Here is a 12,569-nt window from a genome sequence, read left to right as displayed (position 1 = left end):
GAATGCTTCCATCATAGGGCGTGCTTCTCTCCAATATGCTCAAGGCTTTCTGGCGGCCAAAGAGCAGATCAGTGTAGTTGAGCCGGGCTTTGATCTTTCCCGCATTGGGTGGCTGAAGGAGATCAAGGATGGTCAAGTAGTTGGTGATGATGACATTAGCCTCGACCTCCTTCCCCAATTCGATGATAAGAGTGAGCCTGAAGAAGATGGCGAGGATGGGAATGAGCAGCACAGGAATGAGGATCAAGAGAAGGAAGATCCTCAAGCTGGGACAAGCCAGGGCAACAACGCCAACAACGAGAACCTGGCTTGAATTTGTTTTTATTTTATGAAGTTGAAATTTTTCTTTAGGCATTGCCTTGTCTTCTATTTTCATTTCAAATCATGTATGGGCGTCGCCCCCTTTTCCCTACTTTAAATGGATATCATTTTAAGTTCATTCGTTGTTTTAGTTGTTTCCAACTTTCGTTGTTACTTTAGTTGCATACCTTAGTCGATTTTTCGACGAGGCTTGATTTCTAGTGGCCACTAGAATTGCCAAGGCTTTTAACTTTTGAAGGCGATACTCTCTTATTCCGAAAGGTTTACTCGCGGTATTGCATACCTTGATACAATTTGCATTGCATGAACTCGTAATATAAATTCAAAAATATATGCGATTCTGTTGAAATGATCTTTTCATTAATTTTCTTTCGTATGGGAACAATTGTCCCTTCATTACAAATGTCGCCTCATTAAAAACCTTTCCAAAGAAAGGGAAAAAGAGTGCGACTTCCTTTACATTTGTTGTTTCTATTAACTAAAATACTGCTTTAGATGAGAGGCGTTCCATGTTCGTGGAACCTTTTGACCATTTAGTTGTTCCAACTTATAAGCTCCTCCTCCAACATCGCCAACAATCCTGTAAGGCCCGCCCCAGTTGGGTGAAAGTTTGTTGTGTTTATCGGGTATTGTATTTTTTCGGAGCACTAAGTCTCCTACCCTCATTTTTCTTGGCACTACTTTCGTTGAGAATTTTCTTGCCACCTTCACTTTTCCCGCCTCATTTCTTATGTGAGCCTCTCGTTGTTCCTCGGGCAGCATGATTAGATTTGCTATTAAGTTTTCTCCGTTGTCATTCTCATTAAACCGAGCCACTCGCCAACTTTGGTTTTCAATTTCCACTGGGAGCATGGCGTCAGTTCCATAAGTTAAACGATACGGGGTTTCCTTTGTGCTTGACTGTTCCGTGGTGTTGTATGCCCAAAGAACGCCTGGCAGTTCCTCCGCCCAAAGCCCTTTTGCTTCATCCAGTTTCTTCTTTAACCCTTTCAGGATAACCTTGTTAGCCGACTCAGCCTGCCCATTGGTTTGTGGATGTTCTACAGAGGAAAATCGCATCTCGATTCCCATTTCTGCACAGAATTCCCGGGTAACACTACTTGTGAATTGGGTTCCATTATCCATTACTAACGCCATGGGGACCCCAAATCTACAAACGATCCTTCGCCACAGGAAGTTCCTGACCTTGGCAGCTGTGATAGTCGCCACCGCCTCGGCTTCTATCCACTTAGTGAAGTAATCAACCGCCACGATGATGTACTTCATTTGTGCCTTCGCTACAGGGAATGGTCCTAAGATATCAGTCCCCCACATGGCGAACGGCCAAGGCGCCATCATAGTTGTTAATTCTTCTGGTGGAGCCTTGTGCAAGTCAGAAAAGACTTGACATTTTTCACATTTCTTAACATACTCCAAACAATCCTTCTTCATGGTTGGCCAATAGAATCCTGCTCTTATCACTTTTATTGCCAAGGATCGCCCGCCGATATGACTAGAACACACACCTTCGTGGACTTCCGCCATTATTCCGAGGGCGTCCTTGGTATCGACACATTTGAGCATAGGAGACATGATTCCCCGCCGATACAACTCACCATCCACCAGTGTGTAAAAACTGGCTTCTCTGCGTTTTGTTCTCGTGTTCAAATCATTCTCCTTTGGTGGGCTCTCTAAGAAGGTCTTAATCGATTCCATCCAAGGTAGCTCGCCATCACTGACTGACTTTACAGCTTTCAACCTTATTTCTACCAAATCAATGCTCGGGCGAGGCAGGGTTTCTTGAATGACTGTTTAGTAGTTGCCCAATCTCCCTGTGCTTGCCAACTTCGCCAACACATCAGCCCTCTCATTTTGTCCCCTCGGGACATGTTCTATTTTGATTTCTTTGACCTCCATCATCAATCTCCGCACCACTTCCAAATATTTGGACAGTTGCGGATCCTTCACCTGGTACTCGCCTTTCACTTGTTTAACCACTAACTGCGAATCTCCTTTGATAAATAACTTCTGGACTCCCAACTCAATGGCCAACCTTAAGCCGGCAATCAGAGCCTCGTACTCAGATTGATTATTGCTCGCCTTGAACTCGAACTTGAGAGACTGTTCAATGATCATTTTATCTGGACTTTCAATTGTTATTCCCGCCCCACTTCCAGTGTTATTAGAGGATCCATCCACAGACAGGACCCATTCTCCTTGAGTCTTCTCTCCTTCAGTGGGTGTTAATTCCGCCACAAAATCAATTAAACTCTGGACTGTGACTTGGCCCCTTGGCTCATATTGTATGTCATATTCTGATAACTCAACGGACCAGCTAACCAATCGCCCTGATAAATCAGGCTTCTGAAGTACTTGCCTTAAGGGAACATCAGTTTTAACTTTGACTTGGAAACTTTGGAAGTAAGGCTTGAGGCGCCTTGCAGTTTTCAGAATCGCCAAAGCCGCCTTTTCAATTTTTTGGTACCGCAATTCTGCCCCCTATAAAGTATGGCTCACGAAATATATAACTTTCTGCTTTTTTCCTTCTTCCTGTAGCAACACTGTACTTACCGCCTTGTCAGTAACCGCTAAATAGAGCACTAATGGAACGCCTGGTGTTGGCTTGGAGAGTACTGGTAATGTGACCAATGTTTCTTTCAATTTGGTAAAAGCTTGTTCGCATTCCTCTGTCCATTGAAACTTTGAATTCTTTTTTAAACACGTGAAGAACGGGGCCGCTTTGTCACCCGCCATTGGCAAGAAACGTGACAAGGCGGCCATTCGCCCTGTCAAACGCTGAACCTCCTTTACACTTGTTGGGCTTTTCATCTCCAAGATCTCCCTTCCCTTATCAGGGTTCACTTCTATTCCTCTTGATGTTAACATAAATCCCAAGAACTTTCCTCCCTGGATCCCAAAAGAACACTTCTCAGGATTCAACTTCATTTGATATGTTCTTAACTGAGTAAACGCTTCTTTGAGATCGCCCCCATGATCACTAGCCCTGGCGGACTTTACGATCATGTCGTTCACATACACCTCCATATTCCTGCCTACTTGTTTTGAAAAAATTTTGTCCATGAGCCGTTGGTACGTAGCTCCTGCATTCTTCAAACCAAAAGGCATTGTCTTATAACAATAGTTCGCCTGATTGGTCATAAATGCTGTACTTTCCTCATCCGAGGGATGCATCATAATCTGATTATAGCCCGAATAAGCGTCCATGAGACTTAAAAGTTCATTCCCTGAAGCTCCATCCACAAGCTTATCAACATTGGGAAGTGGGTACGAATCTTTGGGACACACTTTGTTCAAGCTTGTGTAGTCCGTGCACATTCGCCATTTCCCATTGGCCTTCTTGACCATCACAACATTGGCGAGCCACGTTGGGTACTGTACCTCACGGATGAAGCGAGCCTTGATTAACTTTTCAGTCTCTAATTGTACAGCCTTGTTCTTTTCTTCACTCATTCTTCGCCTTGGTTGGATGACAGGGGTCGCCCCTGGTCGTATGGCTAGTTTGTGAGTGATCACCTTGGGATCAATCCCTGGTACATCATTGATGGTCCATGCGAAGAGATCTAGATTATCACCCAGAAGGGTGATTAGTCTTTCCTCTTGTTCTGCTGTCAAACTACTGCCAATCTTTAGAAGCTTGTCCTTGACTTGCACCTGCTTGGTTTCTTCCAGAGGTTGTGGGCGAAAATCATCAGCATCGTCTCTTGGGTCCAAGCTAAATCCTTCTTGTGGGAAGATTTCTGTAATTCGATGGCTCTCCTTGGCGGCCTTTCGCCCATAGAGCGCCACGCTTCTCAAATAGCATTCCCTTGCTGCATTCTGGTCTACACGCAATATCCCGACCTTCCCGTTGCAGGCGGGATATTTAACAGTTAAATGAGCAGTTGAGATGACCGCGCAGACCTTGTTGAGGGTGTCTCGCCCCAAGAGTACATTGTAATTGGCTCTACACGCCAATACTAAGTACTTTACTTGAAATTTCTTGACAAACTCTCCTTCTCCAAAGGCGGTCGGAATTTCGACGTATCCCCGCACACTGACACGGTCCCCTGTGAATCCCACCAAAGTTCCCTTGTATGGTTTCAAATCTGATTCCTTTAGTCCCAGGCGATCAAAGGCGTCTCCATAGATGATATCCGCTGAAGATCCCTGGTCTAAGAATACTTTCTTTGTCACGTAATTGTTAACCCTGATTGTCACCACAATTGGATCGTTGTCATGAAGAATTACATGCGCGAAATCCTGAGGGGTAAATATAATAGGGGAATGATTCACCCAACACTCGCCTTCGTTCGACTCCTGTACTGAGTGTACTGCCGCCACGTAGCGTTTTCTAGCCTTACTTGAAATTGCACCCCCGCCAAATCCTCCTGCAATAGATGAGCATTCCCCAACAGGATCGCCCAACTCTTCAACTATCTCTTTACCTTTGCCTTTGTCCCCTTGAGTGATCTTAGCTACCTCCGGCGCTGCTGTGTCTTTAACAAAGTTTGCCAAATGGCCAGCTTTAATCAAGCGATCAATTTCCCGCCTTAAATTCCAACAATTATCTGTCGTATGCCCCAACGCCTTGTGGTACTCGCACCACCTATTGGTGTCCACGTTAGCTGGCGGCCGCCGTGGGGGTGGTGGGTACTGCACAACGTTGGTCTGCCCAACCGCCCTTAAAATGGTACTTAAGGGTGCATTCAACTTAGTAAGTGGGACTGGCGTTGGCAAAGCACCAGGCTGACCAGCTGTGGCAGCAGTGGGACCTTGTGAATTTCTGTGCCATGTATTTTGAAAGCCAGGTTTAGAGTTTTGGTATGGTCCCGGTCTTGGTACACGGGGTGTTTGCGCTATCCTGGTTTCCTTCCCCGCCTTGGATTTGTCCTGTGAAACACCGCCAGATTGAGACTGCTTGCGTCCTTCCTCTCTTTCTTGTTTCTTCTGATCATCTTGCTCGATCAATATGAACTCTTGAACACGAGCGCGAAGATCCATCATATCCTTCGCCGGTCGCCTTGTTAAGTCTCTATTCAAATCTCCCGCCCGAAGGCCATTTTTGAATGACGCCAAACAGACATCTGGATTTTCATCCTCCAACTGCACCGCCATCTTGCTGAAGCGTGCCATGTAGGTTTTTAATTTCTCGCCTGGTTGCTGATGTATGCTGATAAGATCAAACATTGTTGCTTTTGTAGTTTTATTGGCGGAAAATTGAGTCAGAAACTTAGTGGACAGATCAGTGAAATTATCAATGGAGAAGGGCGGTTGTCGAATGAACCACTGCATCGCCATGCCCTTGAACGTGGAAGGCAATAATCGACATTTTACCGCATCCGTCGCCCCGCCGATCACCATTTTGGTATTGAAATATCTAAGATGCTCCATAGGATCAGATTCGCCCGAAAAGGCGTCTAATGCCATGGTTTGCAGGTGCTTTGGAATGTCCACCCTAGTGATGGCTGGAACAAAAGGTTGGAATTCAACTACATCCTCCGCCTCCAGGCGTTGTTCTTGCTTAAAATCCTGCCGCTGAGTGAGATACTCAACTTGGGCTTACAACTGCTCGTTTTGGGACTGCACCTTCTGCAAGGTATCTAACATTTGTTGCAAAGCCGCAGGCGTGATACCTGTCACTTCCTCTTGCGCTCTCCGTGGAGCAGTGGTTTTAAGATCTTCCAAGTTTACATATTCAGGCGGCGTTGAACGCCGCCGAACACCTGGATCTGATTTAGCGATCATATCTGAAGGTCTTCCCGGAGCTGCATTCACCAATGACGCTGGCGACGGCGCCACTGAGTGGACCCCCTCCGAGGAAGCTTCCTGCTCTTGCTCGTCCAGTACGGGACGGTTGTTGTTTCGTCCGCCTCCGCGACCGCCGTGTCGACCACCACCGCGCCGGCGATGATCGCGTCGACCCACGCCGCATGAACGAGTCTCCATGGCTCGCAATTCCTCCTTCTGTCACCGGAAGAGCTAAGTCAGAGCCACAGACGGCGCCAATGTTCAAAATACTAACTTTATTGGATGTAAATATTAATTTTCAAAATAAATTCAACTTAGATATAATTTATGTGTGTATTGATAAGTTTATTTATGTATTTTTCTTTTATATTTTCATCTAAAATCAACATACAACAAGTGAATAATAGTAAGGGTGTTCATAACCGGTTTAATCCAAACAAAACTGACAAACCAATTAAAAAATAAATATTCAATTAAACTGAAAACCAAACAAATCAAATTTAGATTTTTCATTGGATCAGATTGAATTTCGGATTTGATTTTGAAAATTGAACTAGTTCAATCCAAACCGAACATTTACAAATATATATAATTATATTTATATCGATATCATACCATATCCATACTTACATATTTACCCCCTTATATGTTTATATATTTATTATATATAATACGTGCATATTTATAAAAATATATTTGAATAAAAGAGTTTTAAGTAATTATTTGAATAAATATGCATCAAAGTGAACAATTATATTCATAAATTTTAAAAAATATTTACTATATTTAATTTATGAATATTAAGTTGATACTATAAATTATAATTGTTATATTTATTATAGATTTTTACAATTTTTGTACACTATAATATCATAGGAGAAAAAGTTAAACAAAAACTGAAAAATTCAATCCAATCTGAGCCGGTATAGATTGGAACGGATTGATTCGGATTTGAATTTTGAGACAAATCCATTGATAATAAAATCGTAATACCGATGAGATTGGATTTGACGGTTTTCCTTCAAAACCGAACTAATTCAATTTGCGAACAGTAACACCCCTAAATAATAATATATTTAACGGTTAAATATGTTTTTTATTATTGACATACACACATCTAAATAAGGATGAAATTAGGTCAGACTGCAGACCAATATGAGCTTATGACTTAACCTACCTTCAACTCATGTCAGGTCAAGTCGAATTAATTAGTAAATACAGAAGACTAAAACTTTTTCAAAAGCATATTTAATTAAAAAGAGTAAGCCCAAATCATTAAAAAGGTTTTATTTTATTTTTTTATTTTAACAGCTAGTGCAACGTGTTTGAATAAATATAATTGTATAATTTTATCTTGTAATTATTATTGCTAAATTATATTTTGATTATAATATCTTAAATTTTGACTTTTTTTTAAATGTCGTATTTATAGATTTAAATATGTTGGTCTATATAACAATTTAAGCTCATGAATCTTATTAAAAATGGACTTATAACTTATTTAAATACAACACTATGAGATATTATTTTAAATGAGTTTTCAGGTCTTAAGAAGTCTAACACAATCTCACTTCCTCATGCTATCTATATATTTTCATGCTGACATATTTTTAAATAGTTTGGTCTTAATGTGTTTTAGTTCATGGCCTATAACCTTGTTGGCATATTTACAAATAAGTTTGTTGCTCTACTTAATTTTCTTATTATGAAACACATATTTAAATTAGTTAACAGCCCAAGCCAAGCTTTCATAAAAACCAGACTAGACTAGAAAAATATCATATGACAGGTAATAAGTCAGGTTTAAGTCTTATAATTTTTAAGCATGTTAGACCTATTTATGCAAGCCCAACCTATTTCCACACTGCAGAAAAAAAATGATCCCTTAATTTATTTTATAGCTTTTTGTCCTAACTTTTTTTTAAAAAAATTAAGTATTTGTGATGTCATAAAGCTTATGTGGAAATTTTCTTACCCAATATTTATCCTACGTGGGTCTTATATGGTTTTATTTTCTGCACAGGTCCTACATGGATAATTAGACTAACTTAATTCATAATTTGATCTCAAATTTGTCGTCTTCTTCCTTCTCTTCAACCATTGTCGTGAACAAGCACTACGCCGCCGTTGCAACCATCGCAACACCACCCATCGCATAATATTTTTCTCGGATTGTGTTAACAATTTTAAGTGATTATTTATTTCAGAGTACTTGCATTGCATCTCGGACTAACCATTTCATTCATAAACTTGTCAAACTTGACATTGCATAACATGTCAAAGTTGGAGCTCTTGTTGTCACCGACCCAAATGTTCATCCAAAACTACTAATGTGAGATTTATCTCATCCAAAAATAACCGAGTGGAACAAAGTTGACACATTCATGAAACAAATTAAATAAAGGTTTCTCAAACATAGTCAATCATCTTGAAAGTCTTCCACAAATGCTTCAATGAGATCCATCGCCTCAATTATAGGTCACATCATACTCTATAAAACAAGTTCTATTGTTTGTTTTCACAAACATTACTTATTTGCTATCTCATTGTCCTTTAAGACTCATTTTCTTTCTCTTCGCTCATACACTAACTTTAGTGTATCAAAGTGCCTTTGCAAGTACCTTCCGTTGTTATGTCTGCATGGCTTCATCATGCCAGAAGATTCATACAGAATTGTACTCCACTATCGGAGATTGAGAGAATCCTGATATTGTGATTCAGGAATAACACTAAGTGTAAGTTTCTTTACTTCAATCTCACCCCTTAATAAGAAAATCAATTTTGTAAAATAAGATCATCTCACATCAAATTTTCAAACACACTCTATATAATGATCATATAATATTTTTGGCAATCTTTCGGGTGCATAAGCCGGTTAACAAGACAAATCTCAGAAAAATGCAAAGGCATCGAAGCTAGAATAAAGAAAAATCCTACACAATCTTCTTAAAAGATACCAAAATTGGAAGCATAATTCTATTTTTTTTTTTTTGCATATCAAACAATGAAACAAAGGTTTTGCTGATTATGAGATCCAATTGTTGGTAGCATGTGTTGTGAGGTTAGTGACAAATTTGTGAGGAGCTTTTTCGGTTCCATTAATGCCAATCTTTGTCTCATTTAGCTTTCAGAGTTTGTGGAGTTGAGCTTTTAAGACAGAGCAGTTTTTTTATGATTATTCAAGACATGGTGAGGTGAGGTAATTATGGAGTAACTCGTAGTATAATTAAAGGCTTACCTATTAGATCCTCGTTGAAAATGGTGAGAAATCCGTAATTAATTGAACAGAAAGAGAGCATTGCAAATTTGCAATGCCAATGGGGCCAGGTGAAATAGTTGAGGATTCATTATTTTATGGTAGATAAAAAGTTATATATTTAATGAAGCCTTTTTTACCCGCAAGAAACAAAATCAGAGCTGAAGTAAGCAAAACCTGAGTCAGCTAGCACTGTGTTTGTTTACCAGAAACAGAGGTTGGTACAGCACAGGGCGTATAACACGCACGCCGAAACAAGGAATGGTAAAGTGTGAGTCATGGTCATGTTGCAGAAACAAGAACAGGTGTTGGAGAGAGCTTTATGCATTCTGATGAGAACTACTACTACTCACTGCTATCAAACTTGGACTGCCTGCCCTTTATTTTCTGCTATTCTTTAGTAGCTTCTGCCTGCGCGCACTCTTCTAGTAAAACTTGTTTTCAGCATCTAATCGGTCGGGATATCATTTCAAGGTTTAATTGCTGAATTGTTGTTGAATCGGTTATAATTAAATACTAATATTTTATAAATAAATATATAATTATAATTGTATATATATAACAAAAGTTATATTTAACATTTTTTTTTATCACCTCAACCTGTCAATTTCTGTTTATCAACTGTCAATATCTCTTGTATCCGATAAGAGGGGAGCATGTCTATATGACGGCTATTAGTAATAGAAACCGCATTCAAAGAGTCAGATTATCACAATCCGCAATCCCAACCCTCAAACTATACTATGCTAACGCCATGAAAAATGACTAACATTTGATACATATTAAACAATGGTTCTATCGTGTGTATATATATATATATATATATATATATATATATATATATATTTTTTCATGATTCAATATGGGCGAGATCGAGGAGTCAATGTCTTCAAAGAAGAATGTGATATGCTTCAGAAACAGAAGCTTGAGTGGGGGTCTTCCAGGCATGTATTTCTACCTTTAACTTGAAACAAAATGGTGGAGCCGATTTGTTCATTGCTTTATTTACATTAAGTTTTGGAAACATTTTCTTTTTGCACTTTTCCTTTTTTACCCCTTTCCTCTTTTGTTTACATTTACTTTTACCCTTTAACTGATATGGATGCAATGTGCATAAGAATGAGGAAATTAAAGACTTTAATTTGGGGCAATTGCTAAAGGTGTTCAAAGGCGTGAGAGGGTAGAGCCTTGTCTTTATATACTATATATGCTTGGCTTTCATCAATTGTATGTGTTTCCTCCAAGTCAAAAGAAAAATGATGAGCCTACCATCCCAACGTTGATTTTTTTAATAGGACATTCCCGTACTCATTTTGCTCCAATCGAGCTAGTGTCTTCATCATAATGTACCTCCTTTTTTATTTCGTTTTCTCTCTAAGATTTCTCTTCCACTATATATGTTCGGGGGTATCTAATTTATATTTTGTTAATGGGAATAAAATCTAATCACATTCTTTTCCGATGAATAAAAAAACAATCTAATCACATTATGTCATGATCACAGTGTGAAAGCATAAACTATTATCTTTATTCATTTTTAAATAATTCAATATTTAAAATTAATACTCTCAAATCCCATGTTTAATTAAGTTATCTAATCAAGTGATAATCTAGAAAAGAAAACTAGCAGATAACAATAGGAGAAATGGGCGGAAATTAAAGGCTAATTACATTGAACCCACTATCTCGATCTCACTAAAGATCTATTTCTAGTCAATACTGAATGGATGAATGCACTAATCACCATTCATCATCAATACAATAACATCGAGTTTCCAAGGTAGTAGGAGTATTAAGTATGATCTTCATAAGCGATCTTTTTTTTATTTACAAGAGGAAATCTATAACCGATTTTTTTTGCTACATTGGAAAATAAATCTATAACCGATCTAATTCAATTAAAATTGAGAAAACTGGTTTTTAAAAAAAAATAAAAATGAAGTATCTTAAACCAAACAAACCATAAGTTTTGGTTATGATTTGTTTCTCCCTACTCATCTTCTCTCTTCTAAACGAAATAAATCATAAGTTTTTTGAATTGTTTTAATTAGTAATCCACATTGAAGAACATAATCACTTTCTCAAGCAATCATTTCAATTAGGAAATTACTGCTGAGTCATATCGGTTAATCCCTAATTCATTTGAACCAAAATTAAGAATAATATTAAAATATTTTTTCTTGGAGATTAGTTAAATGACATGAGTATACAATCCTTATACGAAGACCCAATCATAGGCGGATCTAGCACCCGGCTTGCCTAGGCACTTGCCCAGGCTCCGTGGAAAATTTTTATTTTTTTTATTTGGGCCGCAAGGATAAATTAAAACTGAGTTTTTTACCCACCCAACCTGGGCAAAAAAAACTTCTGTTCTCTTTCAGTCTCTTGTTTCTGGTCAAGATGGGAAGAAGAGATGAGAAGATGAGAAAGGGGACTTGTGAATTGGATCTGTATGGGTGTCTCTTTCTCTCCCGTTTTCATTTTTATGATTTCCCAATAATCACAATTTCCACCTAAAATGAAAACAGAGGTAATCAAAATGAAAACAGAGGCTTCAATTCCGCAAGAATCCATGTGTGTTTCATTTTTCTTATCTGTGTGCGTGTGTTTGCTAATTGGGGGTTATCTGGCATCCCCCTTTGACCCATGTGTCTTTCTTTTCTTTTTATCAATTATCACTTTTTTTTAAACATCTTCAATAATTAATTCAATTGACTTAAATTAAAAAAAATATCTTAATAGCATACGTTCATACATTATATTCAACCAATTCAAATGTTATTCATTAATTATTCATTAATTTAGTTCCACTAAATTTAGAAACTACTAATATCATCATTTGGTTTGATATATTTAATATTGATAAAATGTGATCATCTTTGAATTTTTAAAGTAAAGTTTAAGTTTAAATCAAATTATATATAAAACTGACTCGGTATGCCTCTTTCGTACCAATTACGTTACAAGTCGTGAATCGCATACCCATACTCGTACCACGTATTGGAGCATATGGCGAACCAGTTGGTAACTATGGACTATACCTATATGTTTAAGTTAGGTGTTTAATTGAGAATGAAACGTATTTGTCATTCCAACAGTCTATTCACGCCGCAACAGCCGCAATGCCCGTAGCCGCAATTTAAAACCTTGAATCAGATGTCAGGTTGGGCGGTTAGACTTGCCCAGGCTACATAAAAATTCTGGCTCCGCCACTGGACCCAATGATCCGTGACATATGATCGACATATTTGTTTAGTCGTGATTT

Source organism: Lotus japonicus, chromosome 6 (genome assembly GCF_012489685.1).
Source record: "Lotus japonicus ecotype B-129 chromosome 6, LjGifu_v1.2".
In the NCBI taxonomy this organism is placed as follows: domain Eukaryota; kingdom Viridiplantae; phylum Streptophyta; class Magnoliopsida; order Fabales; family Fabaceae; genus Lotus; species Lotus japonicus.
Note: the sequence above shows the minus strand (reverse complement) of the source record.